This window comes from Myotis davidii, unplaced genomic scaffold (assembly GCF_000327345.1).
Source record: "Myotis davidii unplaced genomic scaffold, ASM32734v1 scaffold2262, whole genome shotgun sequence".
NCBI lineage: Eukaryota > Metazoa > Chordata > Mammalia > Chiroptera > Vespertilionidae > Myotis > Myotis davidii.
In genome coordinates this window covers 182,370-201,820 of record NW_006292782.1, presented here as the reverse complement: position 1 = coordinate 201,820, position 19,451 = coordinate 182,370, and the positions used below count along the sequence as shown (strand labels likewise).

Here is a 19,451-nt window from a genome sequence, read left to right as displayed (position 1 = left end):
TCACTACATTAGAAAATTATTTAACACTAGAGGCCCAGTGCATGACATTCGTGCACTCGCAGGAGGGTCCCTCAGCCCAGCCTGTGCCCTTTCACAGTGTGGGAGCCCTCGGGGGATGTCCAACTGACGGCTTAGCCTGCTCACCAGCCATGAGCCCAACTTCTGGCTGAGCAATGCCCCCACTGTGGGAGCACACTGACCACCAGGGGGCAGCTCCTGCATGGCACATCCGCCCTCTGGTGGTCATTGCGCATTATAGCAACAGTTCATTCAGCCATTCAGTTGATTTGCATATTACCCTTTTATTATATAGGATACTTGAAAAGGATACTGCTAGAAAGATGTATCTAATTATATATTCATGAATCATAATTTATATAGCAATTGATAGGCATCAAACTAGGCATTACATACTACACTTGTGTTTTAATATATATACATTTACATTTTGTAGTGATTGCTGAAATATAGCCTCCATGAAAGTATGAAGAACAGCTGTCTTGTTTATTCAAGTATTTCCATTATTTTGAATATGTATGTGTTGAATAAGTGGTTGAATAGTGATTATTTTCAGCACATCTTAGCTCTGCCATATCCTTTTTATTTCCATTGCTACTACTGTAGTCACTGCCTTTATTCCTTACTTTATGTCCTTCCAAGGTTGAGTTAATCCTTACATATATTTCATACGTTTTCTTTCCAGAGATGCCTTCTCTTTTGATTCTGCTTATGTATCATACCCATTCCCACAAACTTAAGTATTTTCTATGCATCATTGACTTCTAAATTTTTAACTTCAGTCAGGTCACTCATCTAAGCTCCAGGCTTTTGGCCACACTACTCATTTGATTTTGCCACTTAGATGTTTCGTGGGCATCTCAAATTCACTATGGCTAAATCCGAGTATTTGACTTCACCCAACTACCCAAAATGTTACTCATCTAGTCTTCATTATGTTGGGGCTCAAACCTTAAATTAGAAGTCTGTTTTTATACTTCTATATCCTCATCTTGTATATCCAAAATGTTAGCAGGTCTTGTTGGCAATTTGCCATTATATCTTGAACCTATATATGTTTTATATTTTTACTATCAACAACTGTATCCACCATACCATCTGTCTTTTCAATCACCTTCATACATCTCTAAGTCACTTCTCATTTATGTTCTTACTTCCCTACTGAATGAGACCAGAATCTTAGCTCAAAATATGCTTCTTTAGCTTACAAACTAATTTGAGCTGAAGGCAAATAAGAAGCAATAAACGCAGGGGAAAACACTCAAGACAAAACAATCCCTCCTTTTTAAAGGCAGGAAATAAATTCTTCATTTAGAGGTAGCAGACTCTTACAGCCCAGAGAAGGCATCAAAGAAATCTGCAAACAAATATTGTTAAACTAATTCTTATCTTCCCAATAAATTGAATTAAAAACAAAAAAGACATAAGGACTACCTACCCCTAATCAAACTACCCATAGCGTAAACTGCTTTGTCTTCACAAATGTATTATTTCTTTGTTTAAAGAGTTTAAAAGCTTCCTGCCCCGGTCACTTCTTTGGGTCATCATTCTCTTCTTAAGGCTCTCTGGAAGAGGGAACAATTCAATAAAGTGTTTCTGCTTCTCTCCAGTTAATCTTTCTTTGTCAGTTTAATTTTTAGACCTATCCAAAGAGCCTGAGAATGTCGAGGAAAACTTGCTTCTCCCTTACACACTCTAAACTATTTTCCATATAGTAGTCAGAACGGCTTTTTAACTGTGAACACTGCATATTTAAGGTATATAATTTGATGTTTGGACATGAAACCTTACCACAATTAGGGCAACAAACATCCATTGGCCCACAGAGAGTTCCATTTGTAATTTCTCCCCCTTGTTCTGCACCCCTCTACTTTTTGCTTCACCCCCAGGTGACTACTGACTCTTTTCTGTCTCTAAGGGCCATACATCAAATAATGAATAGAATACTAAATGGTATTGGAGAGTATGTATTCCTACATGTCTTCATTCACACAGCATGATTATTTTGATATTGCTCCAAGTTGGTGCACAGATCAATGTTTTAAGGAACACCGTATCACTGTTCTGCTTAAAGACTTCTATTATTTTCTGTTTATAATCAATATTGTCCCTGTTTATGGTTGCAAAATGTGTTTGAACACCATAAGGGTGTCTGGAAAATTCTCCATATTATAAGTTGTATTTTTTTTTCCTATTGTTGCCATAACACAATACCACAAATAGAGTGGTTTAAAGTAACACAAATTTATTTTGTTAGTTAAAGGTTAGAAGTCTAAAATGGATTCAAGGGGCTGCATTCCTATTGGAGGCTCTAAGAGATAATCTATTTCCTCATTTTTCTAGCTCTAGAAGTTCCCTATATTTTTGGCTTGTGACCCCTTCCTCCCTTTTTAAAGCAGCAATAATGTAGCATCTTCTCTCCTTTCTGAATTCTCCTCCAACTATCCCTCTCCCCCAACTCACAACTATTAGTATATAGAGTCATTTTGCCATGAAATGTAACATACCCACCAATTCTAAGAATTAGAATATGAATACATTTGATGGACTATTATTCAGCCTACTACATAAGTCCTTTAACCTTATGGTAAAATTAAAATTCATTCATCCAGGCTTTCTTATGGTTAGAATATAGGCATACATTCTAGGTTCACAGAATAAAATCATTCCTAAAAATTTGTAGAGAGGAACATGAGGAAGCAGAGGAAATTTTATCTTTTGTCACACGTGATGGGATATGTTTTTAAAACCTCCAGGGAACAGTGTTGTGACTGCTAGATCTAAGTCCAGAAGAACCTAAGTGGCACTTCCTTGTCTACAGAAATTGAACTGCTGGTGTCAAAGGGTGGCTGCAATAAAAATTTTGTAAAAGTAAATCCATGTTAACAGGGGAGAGGTCTTCATCTCTCCCAGTTGGTAGAGGGGGTGGGTTTATTGAAATATTCAAAGAAAAATGATTTTCTGAGACTCTCAAAGGAGGATGCAATATTGTGGGAAGCTTTATTTCTGTGGACTCACACCCCTGAGTTTGCAAGGTTCATTTCCCTCAGGCCTACCAAGGATGAAGCCCCACCTGCCTTTAGCAGGGCTAAAACCAGAGCCAGTGTCCAGAATTCCCTCTCATATCTGCACAGGCCAACACAGCATCAGACTAGCTTAACACGTGTTTCCCATTGCAGTCCGTCAGTCCATTGCATGCGGGCTTCACAGGTCCACGTGGCTATGGAGGAAACACTGGCAAATGTAAGGAAGCTAAGAGAGAGCTAAGAGCACAAAAGAGGTAATTTCTTTGTTTAAGGGATTATGTAATTAAAAGTTTTCATGGGCTTGCAGTGGCCCTGCCCATTCTGGCAAACCATCTCTGTCCCCAGGTTTGACTGACAGGCAAGGTCACCCCAGTGTTACTGGGCATATATCTATTTTCCCTTTGTTGGATCCCTTCCTCCAGTGTTTGCATGGAATAGACTGGTTGTTTCCTTGGGAGTGCAAAAGTTGCAGCTTCCTGGTGAAGTTGTCCCTATGATGTGCCTGGATTCCCCGCTTTGCACCTTTCCTATCTATCTATCTATCTATCTATCTATCTATCTATCTATCTATCTATCTATCTAAAACCCTAATATGCAAATAGACCAAATGGTGGAACAACCAAACAACCAGTTGCTATGATGTGTGCTGTCCACACAGGGGGCACTGGTGGAACATGCAGGCATCGGTAGCAGGTGGAAGAGCCTGGAATATGGCAGGCATCCGCCGCGGCAGGATGGTGGAGCAGGTGAGCAGGGGCACCAGACCAAGGTGGGGCACCAACCGTTGTCATTGGGGTGAGCCTCTGATGGTTACTGAAAATTCTTTGCTCCCATGTGCCACATCCCACCCAGCACTTGCACCTGCTGCCGGCACCGGCCCCTCTCGTACCCACTGCAGGCGCCGGGCCCCAATCACTCAGTGCCATCAGCAAGTGTGAGAGGTGGCTGCATCCCCAATTGCCCCTGAAGGCTTTCCCACCTCCCCCTGCTCCTGAGGGGCGATTGGGGCAGCAGCCACTACTCATACCCGCTGCCGGCGCCCACCCCAATAGCTCCATGCCATCAGCGGTGGGCATGGTGGCAACGGCAGCAGGGCTGGTGCCAGACAGGTGCCCAGGGCTCCTGGCTAGAGGGGACGGGCAGGGGCATGGAGCTGGGCTCAGACCCACCTATGTGCCCACCACAGCCTCGCAGCCCCCAGTTCCTTTTAAGGTGCATGAATTTGTGCATGGGTGGGGTCTGGCCAGCCTGTCCTGATCGGGGTTGAGGGGGCAGATCAGGGACGGGACTGGCTGGGGGGAGGGGCTGTGGGTGGTTAGCTGGCCGGCCCCGCCCCCTGGTAGAACTCCTGGTCAAGGGGACAATTGCATATTAGCCTTTTATTATATAGGACTAGCTAATTACAATGGTATCACATATGTTGTGATTTGGTATTTTTTCTAAGGAGTTCTTTGTTCTCTCCAGTTATTCTATAAGCAATCAGGAAACTTATAATTCATTGTTCCCCTGAGTGAATACTAATCCATTGGTAATATAGATGTTTTTCAACCAAAAACTCTTACTGATATGAACATTGGTACTTAAACGACTTTCTAATGAAAGTTCCTCAAAAAATGGGAATCTCAAATTGATTTTCCTGAAGCTTATTTGGTTCCAAAAGCAGTGAATGTTGGGTCCAATTAAAGAATTGGATGTTTGTCAGTCCATAGCATGAGGTGATGCAATAATTAAAATATTTCCTGGCTTATCTGGAGAAAAGATTTGGGAGCAATATGATCAGCATGAGGGTTACAAAGGCCATGGTGGTATGTGTATAAGTTAAAAATTGAGAATTATGACCTCCAAATCCAAAATCTTAGCCAAAGGAACTGTCAGAGACGAGGGGATTTTTAAGATTAGTGTAAAAAAAATCAAACTAAAATTGAAAAGGTGAGAGGGTCAAAAGTCAACATGAATATGTGCCATGGTTGTTTGTTTTTTAATTAGAACAGTAATTGAATTCAAACTATCACAAAATCTTTTTTTCTTCTCAAAAGAGAAGGGGGGGTTCCTCTGATTTGTAGTGGGCACATGGGGGTGTTCAGTTCACCCAGAATCCTAAGATCTCCTTGATTCTTCTTTTCCAGAAAAAGCAGTGCCTCTTCTCTTGGCTGATGACACTGATTCTCCTTTGCCTATTGGCCCTGTCATGACAACCTGTGAGATAGCTACTCTGCTTGGAAAGCCACTTCTCATCCCAGTGCCTTTATTAAACTCATAACCAGAGATTAGCTGCCTACCTAAACCAGGAGGCAAATTATAGAGTCAAATCTTGGAGGAAATGGCACAGAAAGGATTATGATATTTTACAACAAGCAGAAAATATGTACCAATGAATGGATTCTGAGATCCAGAGACAAATAATTTAATTTTGATTCAAGCTTAATTTTCCCATATAGATACATTTATTAGACATTCTAGTGCTTATGTGTATATTAAGCATTCTTAGTAGGATTTTTCTCTCAGAATGTTGAACTAAACATGAATTCTTTTGTGACCTATAAAAATAAAATTAATGCATTACAAATTTCATGACATAATACTTATGAAGGATTGTAAAGATTTAGAAAGTGATGTTGAATGGGCTTATTTTATGCAATCTCCCCAACTCTAACTCTAATCCCAGTAGAAGCTCAGATGATCCTTTATCATGGTGTTGAGAGATATGTCATTGGAATGAGGGGCAGCATTTATAGAAACCGTAACGCCTGTAGTCAAGGCAAGCTGATGTGACACTTGGCTACTGAAATAAACTTTCAGTGTGACAGTAACCGTGCTGTAGCACTCATAAAACACAGCAGTCTTCACATGGCTCTACCGTGGAAAGCAAGTTTGCAATGTTAATATACACATACACTTTCTACCATTTTGTATTTGAAAATTAAAGTCACTACTCTATATGAAATACCATATTGGAATAGTGCTTCAGAAAAAGTGCATGTGTATTTTTGCCCTCTTATCATTTATATTATAAGACAATAAATTCAAAAGGACATTGTAATTAACCAATACAATTGTATTAAAAATAGCAATGTACTTTTTTTTTGCTCTAGAATTGATCTATGCATTCTTAATAGAACAACAGGTACCATGAACATAATTTTCATTAAGTTTCACACACTAATAATATGTATTCATACTTAGTTAATACTTATTATCAATTTGAAAAGATGGTAAAGAGAAAAATACAAACTTAAGGAAAAGTTTCTGAGACATAAGCCCCACAGGTAGTTTTGAAAAGGATAATGAAAGGCAGATATTTTGTGGGTTGAGAATGATAAGAACAAGTTTGAAACTAGCTTATTTGGGGAAGTAATACCAGAAGAAAAGAGTGAGATACTATGAAGAATGAAGGATATAGGTAGGGAAAACCAATACAAAAATATGTGAAAGAGCTGGTTACTGCTGGGGTCGAGGGTTCAATCCCATTCAGACTTTCCGAAGAGACTTGCCATGAACCTCCAAATCGCACAAGGAACAGAAGATGTACCTATAAATTATTATCCTCTTTTACTCATAATGTTCCTTATGAATGTTAATTCCTTATATGTCCTGTTTTGTGCATGCAGAAGGGCGTAGGTGGTTTCAGGAGTACCACTTCCAAGAAAGATGCTGATATCTGCTCTCATCTCAATTTAGACTTCCCAACATTCAGATTCGCATGATTGCATGCTTCAGGGTGGTGGTCTGGGAGAAAAAGGTACTGATTTCTGTCTTTGCTTCAGTCTTAGAAATGCTCTTAAAATTATGCAAAATTCAACCAACTGATTTTTCTTGAGTGAAAAATTAATCTTGATGCCATTAGAGTAAAATATACTTGGAAATTACATTTCAGTTTGAATATAAAACTGGTAATTAGAGAAGTGTGCATATAAAAAAATCTTCACCTGAAATAACCCACGGCTTACTGTTCATTTGCAAATCCTCACTTTCATAGTTAGATTAAGGCAGTCAGAATATGTTAATAGCTTCACCCATTTCATATCCTAATACAGGAAATCCAGTAGCTCAATGATAGGCATATATGTGCTTTACAGAAAATCTCTTAAACTACTTGGCAAAGGAAACGTATTTCTTGCAACTCTGCACGTGTTCTCAGGAAGCCCTTTCAGGAGCTCCAGAGACTGGTCCATCAGCACAAGTTTTATGCTGCAGAAATGGCATCTTTCTACACAGGCACTATGTAATCTGAATTTTAATCACCTCCTTTTCTTACCATCCCATCCTTCCCCATCTATTCTCAAACAGCTGATCAATTTAGCTATACATAGAAAGAAATCTGTTACATAAATTCTGTTCTGATACAGGAGACAAATTCTGTGACAGCTAATGAATGTTCTTGGTTTAAATTAGAAGTAGAAATTTAAAAGTTAATTAAAACAGTTAAATGACCTCATATAACTCTCTGCTATTATACTAAATTTCTGTTTAGTACAGAAATACTCAAGATATTGTTCAAAATGAAGGTTTCCAACACCTACGCCCAAAATGTCAATTTACTTGGTCCAGATGTGTTCTGTTCTGTATTTCAGTGTTTTTAACAATCACATAGGTGATTCTGTTGCCACTTTGAGAATCTACTTTAGGTTGTTTGACAAAAATCATATGGCTTGTATAGGATTTATGTCAATAGTACACAGGAGTTATTAGCATATTTCATATAAATATTCTATTTTCCAATGACTGCCTTCTCCCCAGTTCCCAAACAGATATAGCCATGATGAGAACATAATAATTGCAGTTGTAAATTAGAACATTGTATCTTAACTACAAAATATTAGCAGAAGCTGCCAAGTGCCTAACACCTGCATGGTTATTTGGGGTAGTATTTCATAAAACCAATGTAAGAAATTTCTAATTGGACCAGAAGGGAATAATGTCAAACAGTTAAGATCAGCTTTATATATCACTTGGTGATAATTATCCCAAGTGTGAAAACTTAGTGCATATGTTCACATTACATAATACTTGGTGGTTCATGTTTATTTGCTTATTAATTTCTGCATCTACAGTTCCTAGTAGAAAGTACTCAATCAATGTTAGCAGCTGAGTAAATGCATGTAAATATATTTTTGTAAACTAAAATATTGACCCAAATAACTCAAATGGTATTTCTCCTTATTTTCCTTCTTTATTTTAAATGAAATAGCCATCTGTATTAGAAGCCAATTTTGATGGGACTGGTGGCAGTATTTCAAAGTGAAGATTCCTGCTCAGTGAGATATTTTTAACACCTTGTTTCCTGAACCAGATTTTGGAAAGCTTCCCAGTTCTACATTAAAAGCAGGTGGAACTGGGGGAAAAAATGCATCTGTCCACAGGGCTCTATTGCTACTTCAGTTTCTGTCAAGTAGTCCACTGGCACATTTACCTTCCTTTCTTAGCTATACAATATCCAAGCATCCAACTCTTGGCTGATAAACCGGTTGCTGTCAGTGCACGCAGCAGTCCAGACAGAACACACATGTCTCAGCCCCCTACACTACAGAGAACCACACTGCAGCCGTCCTATACTAGAACATGGGAATCATTTGAAAGGGTCAAACGTTGCCCAAGTAAAAGTAAAATGCACATCTATTGTGTTCAAATCCATAATGTGGAATCAAGTTAACTTAAAAAAAATGTTTCACCACTATCTGATTAAAGTTGGTTTGATGACTGGAAACATAAACCTGGCACATAAAGACCAATATGCCAAATACACAGAAGTCATTATTAGACTAAGTAATTTGATTCAGATGGTTAAATGGGTTACATTTTACTCATCAGCCTTTCAGCATGGGATTAATAGAACTTTCATATAGCCCGGCCAGTATCGCTCAACAGTTCAGCATCACCCAGGAACCGAGAGGTCGCCAGTTCAATTCCTGGTCAGGGTACATGCCCCAGTTATGGGCTACATCTCCAGGAGGGGGAAGGATGCAGGAGGCAGCCAGTCAGTGATGCTCCTCCTTCATCGATGTTTCTCTCTATTCCCCGCCCTTCTTCTCTCTAAAATTCAACAAAAACATTTAAAAAAAAAACCCAAAACACCCCTCTTATCTGATAGGAAACTTCAGAAATAAAGGAAATGCTATATGCTGTAAGTATTTCAGTGTATCAATACTAATTTAATGAAAACACTTGTTATTTTTATCAAATTATTTACAACAATTAAAAAATATTTAACTTTGATAGCTTGAAAATAATTAGAAGTAACACTTGGGAAAGTGTTTCGTAGAGCTTTTCTAAAGGTACTTTTATTTACTTTCTGATTTGCTGTTTTTGCTCCTTGTTTCCCATTTATTATAGATTTATTTTATTGTATATGTTTCATGAAGATAAAAACAAAATAAAAATTAAAACGAATTATAAGCATGGACTCTTACTGATTTAGCTTTTATAAAAAAATCAATTTTTTTTTCTTTGGGGACATCTTTAATAATGTCAACAATAACAAAAAAACATTCAAGGAAAAAACTTAGTTACATTACTATTAAAATTTTGACTTGCCTTTTTCTTCTTCACAAAGTAGAAGGAAGAAAGCAATGTTTATTTCCAAATAAAGGCAAATGTCAAAATCAGGTACAAAATTGTAAAAACCTCTTAAAAAAATCAATGTTTATAAGGTAAACAGAATTTACTTTTTAAAAAGCTGATTCAAAAAATACTTTTTCAGTATCACACTAGTTTCTGAATATATACTGAAAATTTTAGAAAATAATTATAAAAACAAAATAAATAAAATTGCATTTCCAAAAGTGATTTATAAATTATATCTTATGTAATTTAATTTAATTTTATTAATGTTTATTTGTCATAAGTCACATATGTTAAAGGTTTAAATAACTTCAAGACAAATGGATAAATCTTACAAAATTATTCTTCAGCTTTAATTCAAATTAACTGAAAAGAATTGTCCTGAAATATGTCAACATAATAAGTGAAAAGGAAATAAGAGGAAAAGGAAATAAATTTTTATAAAGAAAACCTCCACTTAAATATGTATTAAGAAATAATATTTTACCAGTCAATACTTTTATAATGCTGGGATATAAGAGCCTTTTTATTTATAAGAAGGCAGGTACTTCTGAATTAACTCATGTATATCAGTGGAAATGTTTCTTTAGGTGAAATAAATTTTTTCATACAAGTTATAAGGCAGAAATATATTTTTTAAAAACCCTATACAATTTAATAAACTCTTAGAAGAGTTATAAAGGAGGGAGCCAAATCACTCTCATAATTAGGCATATCAGTTGAGTTATTTTTATTCTATAAAAATGTCATTTAATAAATTGTATTTAAGTAAAAATAAAAGAATTTGGAAGAGAATTAAAATATGTTTAGAAAAGAATATCTATTAAATAAAATATAACAAGATATTAGAACTACTCAAATTAGAAGCTATTCTCTACATCAATTCTAATATGCTTAGCACTGTCCAAGAACCAACAGATTTTAAGTATCAATTAGCATATGAAATGCTATTCAAAAATTTATAATACAGTTGGATAGGCAAGATAAGAAAATGAAAAAAATTAAAATTGTTTATTTAAGTAATTATTGATATAAGGTAACGGTATACTAGTGATGCCTTTGTAATAAGTTGGTTATTATTTAACAGAGAAGCAGTAAAGTGGAGACCAGATAATATAGGCATGCCATTTTTACAGCTTGCCAAAAAGCTTCATTTAACACTCTCCAAGTCTGTTCCCTGCTGATCGATAGGGGAAGGGTCCAGACAAAGGCAGTTTAGACACATGCCCAATAAAGTCTGAGTGATGAAAGAAGGTGCTTACCTGTCAATCACACCTGGAAGCAAGTCAGAGGCCAGAATAGGCATGGCCACTGAAAGCTCTCAAAGCCTGAATACATATTTTTAATAATTGCAAATATATTTATTATAATTTACAGATTAGTTAAATTATATACAAATAGAATCTATATACATAAAACCCTAATATGCAAGTAAATTGAATGGCAGAACAACCAAACAATCGGTCGCTGTGACATGTGCTAACCACCAGGGGGTGTGCGTGGAACATGGCAGGCATTGGCCACAGCAGGATGGTGGAGCAGGTGAGCGGGGGGCGCCAGACCAAGGTGGAACACTGGTCGCTGTCATTGGGGTGAGCCTCTGGTGGTTACGAAAATTTTTTGCTTCCATGTGCCGCGGTCCCGCCCGGCACTCACACCTGCTGCCAGCCCTGTCCTTGCTCACACCCACTTCTGGTGCCTGATGCTGGACCCAATTCTTGGTGCTGTCAGTGGGTGTGAGTGGCAGTTGCTGGCCCCAGTCACCCCTCAGGGTTTCTCCATCTTCTCATGCTTGTGAGGGGTGATTGGGACAGCAGTTGCTGCTTGCACCCGCTGACAACGCCAGCCCTGCTTGCATCCACTTCTGGCACCCAATCCAATCGCTCTGTACCATCAGCAGGTTCGAGTGGGGCTGGCACCATCAGCATGTGGGAACGGCAGTGGGAGCAGGGCTGCCGGCAGACAGGGGACAGGGATTTTGGTGGGAGGGGCTGGGTGGGGGTGCATATGATGGGCTGAGACCACCCCTGTGCCCACTGCAGCCTCATGGCTCATAGTTCCTTTCAAGGTGGATGAATTCGTGCACTGGGCCGCTAGTTTTTCTATAAAAATCCCAACAAACTGATTACATTTTACTCATTGTATCTGTAGAAGCCAATTTAGAAGTCTTCTAGTCCCCTAAATTTACCTTCTTTAAATTATTAAAAAAAAATTAAATCTGATAGTTTTGATTTCAAGTTAAAGATGAAGAGGTGCTATTATTACATTTTGACACTCAAAAAGGGAAATTTTACTTATCTGTACAAAGCCTTTCATATGCTAATTGATACTTAAAGCACTATTGCAAGACTTTAAGTGCATTAAATGTTTGATTCGAATGTCCAAGGATTTTCTTTTTAAGATGGTTGTTCTAACAACTAGGATTGCAATGCATCTAAAAAGAATTGTTCTTCTCCTTCAATTCAACTTAATCATGATCCCTTCTGTTCTTCTCATCACCCTCTGATCACTCCTTTTAAAGGAAGGTAGTAAGTGGGAGGATTGTTAACCAAGCTGTGGAGGGGAGCAGGACAGGGAGAGGTGACCGGGAATCTAGCATTGAGACATCAGGTCCCTCCAAACTTAAGCAGCCATTTTTCTTCTTAAGAGCCAGCTCCTCCCAGCACCTGTGGGCAACTAGTGCGGCCACACCCAGCTTCCAGCTTTGCAGAGGAAATAAAGACTCTGAATAGCCCCAAGAAGCCCTTTGCATCTGGGTTGAGGGGCGATTCAGTCCCTGAAACCAACACAGCAACACCCTTACCTAAAGCCCTTACGACAAACAGACTCTTGAGTGATTAAGACAGATAGCATGCAGACAGTCAAAAGCAGGCAAATTGATCCCACCTGCTTGCATCCAAGGAAGTAGGGACAGACACAGAGGAGCAGTGGATCACTTGGAGCTTCAACAAGGTGCTGACTACCTAACAGGAAACTGAGAAGTGGCAAACAGAATAGGGTGGGGACTTAAACCAGCCCCTACTGGACATTGAGACTCAGCTAAAGGGAATGACACTTCACTTTTTATGTATCTTTTATTTAAATTTTGTATTTTTTCCCTTTTATTTTTTGTATTATTTTTATTCATTCTATTTTTATTATTTTTATCATTATTTTATATATTTTCTTTTTTCCCATCCTTTTCTCCCTCAATTCTCTCTTTTTCATCCTGCCTCTCTTCTCTTGTCCCCGCTTTGGCTTTCCTCTCCACTTTCTCTTTATCCCTTGTTAAAAATTTATCTTCTTTATCAGCTTTATTGACGTGTTATTATTATTGTAGTCTCTGGTGGCTTACTCATATATCTCATTTCCTCTCCCCTGCTCCAAGTCCATGCACCCTTCTCTTTTCTCTTTCTTCGCTAGTCAATTTTCTGTGCTTTTGTTTTTCCTCTCCTCTCTTGCTCCCTTTTTTCTAATTGTTTAATTAGTTTCCCTCACTAAACTCAAGCCTATCTGCTCAATCCTCTATTCGCCTTTCCCAAAAATAGACAGATAATTTTTTTAAAAAAATGTTTTATCTTTTTATTTTTTGCTTTTCTTCTTATCCTCTTTTTCTCTGTACAGCTCCTCTATACTGAACTGTAAACCTTCCCTATTTATTAAATTCCTTACTTTACTTTCTGTATATAAGCTCTGCCTCTACAGGTTCTGACCCCGTCCCCTTGCTACTGTGTGTTTTTTGTTTGCATTTTGGGTTTTTTTTTGTTTGTTTTGTGGTGTTTTCTCCCCATACATATTTTTTTCTTTTCTCTCTTACTTTATTTTTCTCAATACCATTTTTGCTCTCTTTTCTCTCTCCTACTTCTTTTTTCTCTGGCAGTCATTTTAATGGGGTTATCGGTGCCTTGAGTATATTCATGTTTTGTTCCCTTTGTGTTGTGTCTTATTGAATTGTATATTGTGCTATATGGTCAATGTGGTAGAGGGTGAGCCACATAACCAAACACCCTGAGAGGAAACTTTATTCAGGAATGGGACAATAATGCTCAAGACCCAACTAAACCAAGAAAACACAAATATCCCAACGAATGGGCATCCCTAGAATACCCATCCCAAAAAACCTGAGAGACTGCACCACTGGGTCCCACAAAACATCTACTATAAAGACAAACTCAAAAAAATCTGGGTGACATAGAAGGTTGGTCTAACTTTAGTACATAGAAAAATGACAGAGGAACAGAAAAAAATGGGGAGACAAAGAAACAGCCACCATATGAGAGAAAAGGAGGAATCACCAGAAAAGGAAGTAAAAAGAATGGAGGCAAGCAATTTGTCAGAAAAATAATTCAGAACAATGGACATAAGAATGCTGAAAAGGATGAAAGTCATTTTCAACAACATGTGAAACAATAAAGAGGAAATGAAGAAGAACCAGGAGGAAATGAAGAATGACATAGCTGCAATAAAGAACACAATAGAAAATATCAACAGACTAGAAGAAGCTGAGGACTGCATCAGTGAGGTAGACAACTGGAACTAAAGCTAGAAGAGCAGCAACTGAGAAAACAAAACAAAACACAAAACAAAACAAAAAACTTCAAGAGCAGGAGGAAAGCCTAAGAGAGTTTTGGGACAACACAAAATGAAACAACATCTACATAATAGGGGTGCAAAAAGAAGAAGAAGCTGAGCAATGAATAGAAAACCTGTTTAAAGAACTAATGACAGAAAACTTCCCTAAGTTTGGAAAGAAAAATCTTACACAAGTCCAAGACTCAAATAGAGTTCCAAACAAGATGAACCCAAAAAGACTGACAACAAGACACATAATAATTAAATTGGCAAATGTCAATGACAAAGTAAGAATCTTAAAGGCTGCCAGAGAGATACAGAAAGTTATCTACATGAGATCTCCCATTAGACTATCAACTGATTTTCCAAAAGAAACACATAAGGCAGGAAGGAAATGGAATGAAATATACAAAGTGATGAAAAGCAAGGGATTGAATCGAAGAATACTATACCCAGCAAGACTATTATTCAAAACTAAAGGTGAAAACAGGATCTTGACAGATAAAAAAAGGCTTAGGGAGTTTATTAACACCAAGCCAAGCAACACAAGAAATGCTAAAGGGACTGCTCTAAAAAGAAGTATTAGAAAGGGAAGAAGAAACACAGGTAAAAATAATAAAAATGGCAACAAACAAAGACCTATCAATAACCTTAAATGTAAATGGATTAAATGCTACAATCAAAAGACATAGGGTAGCTGAGTGGATAGGAAAACATGACCCATATATTTGCTCTCTACAAGAGACCCACATCAGAACAAAGTATTGACTGGTAATGAAGGAATGGAAAAAAATTTTCAGGCGAATGGAAATGAAAATAAATAAATAAATAACGTTGGGGTAGCAATACTTATATCTGAGGAAGTAGACCTCAAACTGAAGGCCATAACAAGAGATAAGGAGGGCCATTTCATAATACTAAAGGGAGCAATTCAACAAGAGGATATAACTTTGTTAAACATATATTCACCCAAATACATAAAAACAAAACAAAAAAACTTGGAATATATCAAGGGAGATATTGACAGCAACACAATTATAGTAGGGGACTTTAATACCCCATTGATACCATTGGATAAATCCTCCAAACAAAAACTCTTCAAAGAAACATCAGCTGGGGTGTGTGCCGGTGGGTCTCTCTCTGGGCTCCTGACAGGGGCCAGACCGACATTGCCTTCAGATGGCCTCTCTATAAGCAGCCTAGCATCCAGCAGACCACTAGAAGGTAGGTTCGGAACTAGCTGATTCCTAGAGCAAGTGCAGAGGAAAACATCATGATCTCCATGTGACCTTACTAGGGCCCAGGCTAATTATAATAAACTAGAGGCCCAGTGCATGATATTCATGCACTTGGGGGTCCCTCAGCCCCGCCTGAGCGCTCTCACAGTCCTGAGCCCTCAGGGGATGTCCAACTGACGGCTTAGGCCTTCATCCCATCAGTCAGACGTCATTAGCACTGCCATGGATGTCAGTCTCTGGCTGAGTGGCACTCCCCCTGTGGGAATACACTGACCACCAGGGGGGCAGCTCCTGCACTGAGTGTCTGCCCCCTGGTGGTCAGTACACATTATAGCAACCAGGAGTTCCACTTTTCAGTTGATTTTCGTATTACCCTTTTATTATATAGAATTTTGCATTGCGATTTTTACACACCCCCACCCCCCATAACTTTTTCTTTTGCTTATGGGTAAGGTCATACACAGTAGAAATATAGTTATATAACCCTTTTCTATCAATTACCCTTGGCTGTATATAAAAACCTCCATCCAGAAAATTCCCCATTTAAACCAAATAACCCAGGGAACTTGAGTCTATTGTATCTCTTGACTGGCTCACTCCTTGTTTAGAGTATATTTTTAATGAATCCTACTTTGCTTTATTTCTGTTTTGTTGGTCTTAAAATCTTTTCTGTGCCAACAAGAAGAACTGAGGTCCTAGCCAGTAACACCCATTGTTAACAAAATTACTGTCAATTTTACCTTCTGAATCTACTACATACTTTTAAATGTTTCCTTCTTCCATCCAAAGTCAGAATGAAAAGACAAAAGCACAACAACTAAAAGGAATATCTCTGTTTCCTATTTCCAATCCATTTTTGTGCAGCAGACTATGTGCTTAAGCTTCCAAATTAAAGCCATTTTTATCTCTGCATATAAAGCTATCCTATCTAATAAAAGAGTAATATGCAAATTGACCATCTCTCCAACACACAAAATGGTCACCCCCATGTGGTTAAAGATGGCCACCCCCATGTGGACACAAGATGGCCAGCAGGGGAGGGATCAGGCCTGCAGGGGAGGATAGTGGGAGGGATCAGGCCTGCAGGGGAGGACAGTTATGGGTGACCAGGCCTGCAGGGGAGGGCAGTTGGGGGTGACTAGGCCAGCAGGGGAGCAGTTAGGCATCAATCAGGCTGGCAGGGGAGTGGTTAGGGGGTGATCAGGCTGGCAGGCTAAAGTGGTTAGGGCAATCAGGCAGGCGAGCGGTTGGGATCCAGCAGCCCTGGATTCTGAGAGGGATGTCCCAGATTGGAGAAGATGCAGGCTGGGCTGAGGTACATACCCTCCCATGCATGAATTTTGTGCACCCGGCCATTAGTCAATAATAAAATGCATGGCATGCTAAAAGGCAAAAACACGGTCTGGAGAGATAAAGCAAGCATCCCCTGGAGGAGGGCACACAGAGAGCCCTAGTGAGGTACTGATGTTGTTTCTATAAGGAGACAGATTCAAACGGAAACATTCTAACCTGGTGCGAGGACACTGAAACAGATTCTTGTTAAAAAGGAAGACAAACAGGCAAATTGACCGCACCTTCACTGCCCCTTAAACCACGCCCACCAGCCCATCAGAGTGACTATATGCAAATTAACCCAACCAAGATGGCAGATGGCAGCCACAGAGCTGAAGCTAGCAGGAGGCTTGGTTGCCTGGGCGATGAAGAAAGCCAAGTTTCCTGCCAGCCTGAGGGCTGTGGCCTCTGCTAAAGGCAACAAAGTTTCAATTATAGAAGATAAACAAATCCCAGATACCTGTTTCCAGCCAGCCTCCATTGGGAGCTTGGGTGGCTGGGGGTTGTGGCCAGCCTGCAAACAGCCATCATCCCCTCACCCAGGCTGGCCATACCCTCATGGATTGAGGGTCCCTGCAGGGGGGCTTAGCCAGCCTGAAAATGGCCCTCAGCCCCTCACCCAGATTGGCTAGGCACCCAAGCGGGGATCCCCATCCTGAAGGGGCTGTGGCCCGCCTGCAAACAGCAATCAGCCCCTCACCCAGGCTGGCCAGGCACTCCTATATAATAAAGGATAATAGGCAAATTGACCCTAACAGTAGAATGACTGGGAATGACTGGTCACTATGACACACAGTGACCACCCAGAGCTGCCCCCTGGTGGTCAGTGCAGTCCCACAGAGGGAGCTCTGCTCAGCCACAAGCCAGGCTGATGGCTGCCAATACAGTGGTGGTGGTGGGAGCCTCTCCCGCCTCCTTCGCCGTTCTAGAAGATGGACCAGCTTTTAGCTAACTCTGCCAGATGCTAGTTGTCCAAGTCTCCTCAAATCTGCAGGTAGAATCCTTTAGGGCAGCATAATGCTTCTCTATGTGGTGGCTTTCTTCTTATTATTTTTAAACTAGTGGCCCGGTGCATGAAATTCATGCCCATTAAAAGGGAATTAACTAGAGGAAATATTTTAATATTGTTATTTGCCCTTTGCCATTTGCCCATTGCCAGGGTCAGGGACATGAGCCTCATGTTCCCGGGCAGACACAGGGGGTGGGGATGTGAGCCTCATATTCCGGGCCCATTGCTGGAGGTGGGGACATAAGCCTCACATTACAGGCCCATTGCTGGGTTCTGGGACTCAAGTCTCATGTCTTTGGGCTTGTGCAGGACACAGGGACACAGCCTGCTGATTGGCCATCACATGATGGTGTTCTGACCAATTTTCATATTATCCTAGTATTTGATAGATTTACTAGAGGCCCAGTGCATGAAAATTTGTGCACTGGTGGTCCCTCAGCCCAGCCTGCCCCCTCTCATAGTCTAATTGCCCTCAGGGGATGTCCTACTGATGGCTTAGGCCTGGGGAGTGAGCCTAAGCTGCATTCTGGCCTCCTTCTGTGGGAGGCAACCAGGCCATTCAGGGGAAGGCACTGCCCCCATCACCCTGTCACTATTGCTGCCGCCTGCTGCCATGGCTGCCTGCCCTTGGCACCTCGCAGCTGCCACGGCTGCCTGCCCTCTCCCCTTGCAGCCACCGTGGCTTTTTCTGGAAGGACGTCTGGAAGGATGTCCGGAAAGATGTCCAAAAGGATGTTCAGTTGTCCAGTCTAATTAGCATATTATACTTTTATTATTATAGATTTTTCTTTGCCTATTTCAAAATATTAAAAAAGTTGTATTTCTCAAAATATCACTTTATGATGAGAATTAGTAAGTGTTGAGAATCATAAAATAGGAGAGTGCAAAACATAAAGAAAAACATTTAGAAAAGTGAATCTGATTTTTTTCTCTTTGCTGTTCATTTTAATAAGAAGTTGGAACTTTTAACTGTAGCAAATCAAGTTATTCTTAAATATAAGAATCAAATTTGAGAAATAGTTCTAAGAGAGAGAGAAATTCCTTCTTTTTCCTATTGGTTGCTATGCCTGGTCCAACAATTAAAACGACAGAAGATAGATTAAGAGGAGAAAAATCACATTTAATATGTACACATGGGAAATTCAGAAATGCTTGAAGAAGTCCAAGGATAGTAATACAAAATGAGATAATACATGTTGTCTAGATTAAAGAAAAGGATTCAAGGTCTGGAACTTCTAAGGGAAGTAACGCAATTCACAGGGAGATTAAAATGGTTAATGTTTAATAAATGTTTTTTTGGACTGTCAAGAGAGAATGAAATACAGAGAAGACAGATCACATGGGCCTTGCTAGATTTCTGTATGTCTGCCACACTAGTTTATATTATACCACAGTTATCTATGGTGATAGTTCTTCATGGAGCAGGCCTTCTAACTTAAATTCTTGTAGCCTATTTGGGGGAAGGTCTAAGGTGTTTCCTGGGCCTTCTGGATCTTGATTATTTTAAACTCAAAATAATTTGCCTGCCAGAGTGGCACACCTGGGGCAGCCTGCTCAGAGTCCCTGAGAGTTTAATGACAAAATAAGAGAGACCTAAAGAGGAGTGAGGAAGTTGAAGAGAAAAATCTTAGTTAAAGTCTTGTGTTATATTCTTCTAATGCTTAAGTGAAATACATAGTAATTCTTTGTTTTGCTTAAATACACAAAACAGTTTTTCTA

At 39.4% G+C, this 19,451-nt stretch overlaps 1 pseudogene; it reads right to left on the bottom strand.

Annotated features, from left to right (window-relative positions):
• LOC102752093 overlaps positions 1-10,908 on the bottom strand; it is a 36,201-nt pseudogene extending 25,293 nt beyond the window's left edge.
• Between the last annotated feature and the right edge of the window lie 8,543 nt (positions 10,909-19,451).